Genomic DNA, 6,518 nt, shown 5'->3' on the forward strand with positions numbered 1-6,518 from the left:
TCCCACTGAGATCAGGAACAAGACAAGGATGCCCACTTTCACCACTCTTGTTCAACATAGTATTAGAAGTCCTAGGAACAGCAATCAGACAACAGAGAGAAATAAAAGGTATCCAAATTGGTAATGAAGAAGTCAAACTCTCTCTCTTCGCAGATGACATGATTCTTTATATGGAAAACCCAAAAGACTCCACCCCCAAACTACTAGAACTCATACAGCAATTCAGCAGCGTGGCAGGATACAAAGTCAATGTGCAGAAATCAGTGGCTTTCTTATACACTAACAATGAAAATACAGAAAGGGAAATTAGAGAATCGATTCCATTTACTATAGCACCAAGAACCATAAGATACCTGGGAATAAACCTAACGAAAGAGGTAAAGGATCTATACTTGAGGAACTATAGAACACTCATAAAAGAAATTGAAGAAGACACAAAAAGATGGAAGACCATTCCATGCTCTTGGATCGGAAGAATAAACATTGTTAAAATGTCTATACTGCCTAGAGCAATCTATACTTTTAATGCCATTCCGATCAAAATTCCACCGGCATTCTTCAAAGAGCTGGAGCAAATCATCCTAAAATTTGTATGGAATCAGAAGAGACCCCGAATCGCTAAGGAAATGTTGAAAAACAAAAATAAAGCTGGCGGCATCACCTTACCTGATTTCAAGCTTTATTACAAAGCTGTGATCACCAAGACAGCATGGTACTGGCATAAAAACAGACACATAGACCAGTGGAACAGAGTAGAGAGCCCTGATATGGACCCTCAACTCTATGGTCAATTAATCTTCGACAAAACAGGAAAAAATATACAGTGGAAAAAAGACAGTCTCTTCAATAAATGGTGCTGGGAAAACTGGACAGCTATATGTAGAAGAATGAAACTCGACCATTCTCTTACACCGTACACAAAGATCAACTCAAAATGGATAAAAGACCTCAATGTGAGACAGGAATCTATCAGAATCTTAGAGGAGAACATAGGCAGTAATCTCTTCGATATCAGCCACAGCAACTTCTTTCAAGATACGTCTCCAAAGGCAAAGGAAACAAAAGCGAAAATAAACTTCTGGGACTTCATCAAAATCAAAAGCTTCTGCACAGCAAAGGAAACAGTCAAAAAAACAAAGAGGCAACCCACGGAATGGGAGAAGATATTTGCAATTGACAGTAGAGACAAAAGGTTGATATCCAGGATCTATAATGAACTCCTCAAACTCAACCCACACGAAACAGACAAACACATCAAAAAATGGGCAGAAGATATGAACAGACACTTCTCCAATCAAGAAATACAAATGGCTATCAGACACATGAAAAAATGCTCATCATCATTAGCCCTCAGGGAGATTCAAATTAAAACCACATTGAGATATCACCTTACACCAGTTAGAATGGCCAAAATTAACAAAACAGGAAACAACATGTGTTGGAGAGGATGTGGAGAAAGGGGAACCCTCTTACACTGTTGGTGGGATTGCAAGTTGGTGCAGCCTCTTTGGAGAACAGTGTGGAGATTCCTCAAGAAATTAAAAATAGAGCTTCCCTACGACCCTGCAATTGCACTCCTGGGTATTTACCCCAAAGATACAGATGTCGTGAAAAGAAGGGCCATCTGTACCCCAATGTTTATAGCAGCAATGGCCACAGTCGCCAAACTATGGAAAGAACCAAGATGCCCTTCAATGGATGAATGGATAAGGAAGATGTGGTCCATATGCACTATGGAGTATTATGCCTCCATCAGAAAGGACGAATATCCAACTTTTGTAGCAACATGGACGGGACTGGAAGAGATTATGCTGAGTGAAATCAGTCAAGCAGAGAGAGTCAATTATCATATGGTTTCACTCATTTGTGGAGCATAACCAATAGCATGGAGGACAAGGGGCGTTAGAGAGTAGTAGGGAATTTGGGTAAATTGGAAGGGGAGGTGAACCATGAGAGACTATGGACTCTGAAAAGCAGTCTGAAGGGTTTGAAGTGGCGGGGGGGGTGGGAGGTTGGGGTACCAGGTGGTGGGTATTATAGAGGGCACAGCTTGCATGGAGCACTGGGTGTGGTGAAAAAATAATGAATAATGTTTTTCTGAAGATAAATAAATTGGGGGAAAAAATTAAAAAAAAGAAAGAAAGAAAGAAAGACACTGGACAAATATATCTTAAAACAAAAAAAACAAAAAAGAAAGGATGAATACCCAACTTTTGTAGCAACATGAATGGGACTGGAAGAGATTATGCTGAGTGAAATCAGTCAAGCAGAGAGAGTCAATTATCATATGGTTCACTTATTTGTGGAGCCTAACAAATAGCATGTGGACAAGGGGAGTTAGAGAGGAGAAGGGAGTTGGGGAAAATTGGAAGGGGAGGTGAACCATGAGAGACTATGGACTCTGAAAAACAATCTGAGGGGTTTGAAGAGGCAGGGGGTAGGAGGTTGGGAGAACAAGGTGGTGGGTATTAGAGAGGGCAGAGATTGCATGGAGCACTGGGTGTGGTGCAAAAACAATGAATACTGTTATGCTGAAAATAAATTTAAAAAAAAAAAGAAAGAGCAGTAGACTTAAAATCAGGAGGCTACACTTTATCTAGATGTTTCCTTAATAAGCTGTATGATGTAATTCATTAACTTTTCTCAGCTTCAATATCATGTCTATGCAATAAATGTATATTGAGAATCACTTGTGTTTCCTATGGTAAATATGAAACCTCTCTCAAGAGACACTTAACACATAGCATTTAGCTGGAAAGTGGATTATATTTTATGGATGTTCTGAAACCTGCTGTATCTGTGAAACAGTGACATTTCAAGGAGACACATTATAGTCCAGGGAAGTGTACAGACAGGAGTACAGATTATCTGATTCCTGAATCCAATAGCACAGTGTAAGAAACCCCCCATAGGTACAAGATCACCATACTGTTACTTTACATGATCATTTACAGAACTGTTTATCCTTTCCAAGAGAAAAAAAAAACAAGTTTCATAATGACAATATGAAAAACAAAGATAAATTTATTGATTAATCTCATTTCTCAATTGTTAAAGTGGTAAAAAGGAGAAGACATCATGAAAATTATGAGGAAGGAAGGTCTATCATTAAAAAATTGGACTTTCATCCTCCCTGTCTGACACATAGCCACATCTTCTGGTGCAGTTATAGCACTATCCCCAAACTCAATGATGAAGGTTGGAATAAGTGGATTTGGCCATATTGGGCACCTGGTCACCAGGGCTGCTTTTAGCTTGAGAAAGTGGATTCTGTCATCATTAAAGACCCCTTAATTTGACCTCAAGTACATAATCTACACATTCCAGTATGATTCCACCCATGGCAACTCAAAGGTACAGTCATGGTTGAGAATAGGAATCCTGGCATCAAAGCATAACCCATCTCGATCTTCCAGAAGTGAGAGCCCACTAACATTAAGTGGGGTGATGCTGATGCTAACTATGCTGTGCAGTCCACTGGGGTCTTTGCCACCATGGAGAATACTGGAGCTTAAGTGAAGGTGGGTTTAAGAGGGTCATCATCTCTGCCCCTTCTGCTGATGCCCCCATAGTTGTGATGTGTGCAAACCATGAGAAATTGACAATTCCTTCAAGATTGTCAACAATGCCTCCTATACCACCAACTCCTTGGCCTCTCTTGCCAAGGTCATCCATGACAACAATGGCATTGTGGAGGGACTCGTGACTATAGTCCCTGCCATCCTGCCATCAAGAAACTGTGCATAACCATATCTGTGAGGCTGTGGTGTATTGGCCAAGGGGCTGCCCACAACATCATCCCTCCTTTTACAGGTACTACAATGCTTTGGGCAAGGTCATCTCTGAGCTGAATAGGAAACTCTCTGCATGGCATTCCATGTTTCCACTCCTAAATTGTCAGTTGTGGATCTTATCTGCCACCTAGGAAAAGCTGCTGAATATGATGACATCAAGAAGGTGATGAAGCAGGCATGGGAGGGCCCCTTCAAGGACATCCTTGGCTCCACTGAGGACTAGGTTGTCTCCTGTGGCTTTAACAGTGATGCTCACTCTTCCACCTTCCATGTTGATCCTGGCAGTACTTTCAATGATCACTGTGTGAAACTCATTTCCTAGTATGACATGAATTGGCCTGGTGGTGGACTTTATGGGCCACATGGCCTCCAAGGAGTAAGAGCCCCATGGATGACCAGCCCCAGAGATAACAAGAGGAAGAGCAGGGCCCTCAGCTCCTGGGGAGTCCTTGCTCCAACACATCCACATACATGCTGAGAATACCCTGACCTCTATATAGTTTCCATCCATTACCCCTATAAAGGAGGGGTATGGAGAGCCCTAACTTGTCATATAACATCAGTAAAGTATATTTTACCAAGTTAAAAAAAAATGAAAACAAACTGAAAGATGACTCAAATTTCCTTCACTATGGTAAGAAAGATACATGACATGAACACTCCCACCTAAAACTACTCTTATGAAAGAAACAGAATATAGCAGTCCTATAACTATACCCACAGACAGTGATTCTGACCAAAACACTCTCCTGCTCCGGGTTTTTTGCAGAGCAAGTTTAACATCTTTGTTTCTCTAGCTGTAAATGAAAGGGTTCATCAAAGGAACTGTTTTGGTGAAAAAGACTGAGACCCTCATCCATAGACCCAGCAGAAGATGGTTTAAGATACATAAATGCACCTGATCCAAAGAGCAGAGAAACAGCAATTATGTGGGAGCTGAAGGTGCTGAAGGCTTTGGACCTGCCCTCAGTGTAGCTGATGTGCTGGATGCTAGACAGGATGAAACCATAAGAGACAAAGATGATGATACAGGGCACAATGATATCTATGCCCACCACAAGGAAAGCCACCAGTTCATTGACATAAGTGCTCATGCAGGAGAGCTGGAGCAGAGAAAGCATGTCACACAAATAACGGTTGATGGTGTTTGCATCACATAAGGTCAGTCTCAACATGCATCCTGTGTGAGCCATGGCATCCAAAAATGACACCAAGTATGAACCAAGCATAAGAATGGAACACACTTTGGGGGACATGGCAACATTATATAAAAGTGGGTTACAGATGGCCACATATCAATCATAGGCCATTGATGTCAGCACTTAAGCTTCAGAAAAAGGAAAAAAAAATGCAGACTTAGGGAACTCAGTGAATCCATACAGCATAATAACATTCATGTCATTGAAGTACCAGAAGAAGAAAAGAGGGTAAAGGGAGCAGAACAGTTTATTTGCAGAAATTAGATCTGGAAACATACCATCTGGAAAAGAAATAGGCATTCAAATTCAGGAGGCACAGAGAATTCTCATCAAAATCAACAAAAGGAAAATAAAGTTGATATTCCTTTAAAAATGAAAAATAGAGGGGGCACCTGGGTGGCTCAGTGGGTTGGACCGCTGCCTTCAGCTCGGGTCATGATCTCAGGGTACTGGGATCGGGTCCCACATCGGGCTCTCTGCTCAGCAGGGAGCCTGCTTCCCTCTCTCTCTCTGCCTGCCTCTCTGTCTACTTGTGGTCTCTCTCTGTCAAATAAATAAATAAATAAAATCTTTAAAAAAAAAAAAAAACTTTAAAATAAATAAATAAATAAATAAATAATTTTAAAAATTTTTAAAAATGAAAAATAGAGCTTCCCTATGACCCTGCAATTGCACTATTGGGTATTTACCCCAAAGATACTGATGTAGTGAAAAGAAGGGCCATCTGTACCCCAATGTTTATAGCAGCAATGGCCACATTCACCAAACTGTGGAGAGAACCAAGATACCCTTCAATGGACGAATGGATAAAGAAGATATGGGCCATATATACTATGGAGTATTATGCCTCCATTAGAAAGGATGAATACCCAACTTTTGCATCAATATGGACGGGACTGGAAGAGTTTATGCTGAGTGAAATAAGTCAAGCAGAGAGAGTCAATTATCATATTGTTTCTCTTATTTGTGAAGCATAAGGAATAACACAGAGGACATGGGGAGATGGAGAGGAGAAGGGACTTGGGGGAAATTGGAGTGGGAGACAAACCATAAGAGACTGTGGACTGTGAAAAACAATCTGAGGGTTTTGGAGGGGTGGGGGGTGGGTTGGGTGAGCCTGGTGGTGCGTATTATGGAGGGCATGTATTGCATGGAGCACTGGGTGTGGTGCATAAACAATGAATGCTGGAACACTGAAACTAAATAAAAAAAGAGAGAGAGAGAGAAATCAAGAAAAGGAGGCCAACACAAAAACATACTGTAACTAAAGTTGCAAATATAGTGATAAAGAAAAAAAATCCTAAAGGCAGCAAGACAAAAGAAGAAGGGAAGGGAAGACCAATAAGTTTAGTAGCATATGTCACCACAGAAAACATGACCGCAAGAAGAAAATAGCATGGTTTATTCCACGTGCTGAATGAGAAAAAAAAAAAAAATTCAGCCAAAAATTCTGTATCCAGCAGGGCTATCATTCAGAATAGAAGAAGAGATAAAGGGTTTCCCAGACAAACAAGACTAAAGGAGT

General features: G+C 40.8%; 2 pseudogenes; one reads left to right on the forward strand and one right to left on the reverse strand.

Moving 5' to 3' along the window:
- Positions 1-3,114: 3,114 nt before the first annotated feature.
- Positions 3,115-4,272, forward strand: LOC122913456 (annotated as a pseudogene).
- A 137-nt stretch (positions 4,273-4,409) lies between these two features.
- Positions 4,410-5,293, reverse strand: LOC122913458 (annotated as a pseudogene).
- Between the last annotated feature and the right edge of the window lie 1,225 nt (positions 5,294-6,518).

Source organism: Neovison vison, chromosome 7, assembly GCF_020171115.1.
Source record: "Neovison vison isolate M4711 chromosome 7, ASM_NN_V1, whole genome shotgun sequence".
Taxonomy (NCBI): domain Eukaryota; kingdom Metazoa; phylum Chordata; class Mammalia; order Carnivora; family Mustelidae; genus Neogale; species Neogale vison.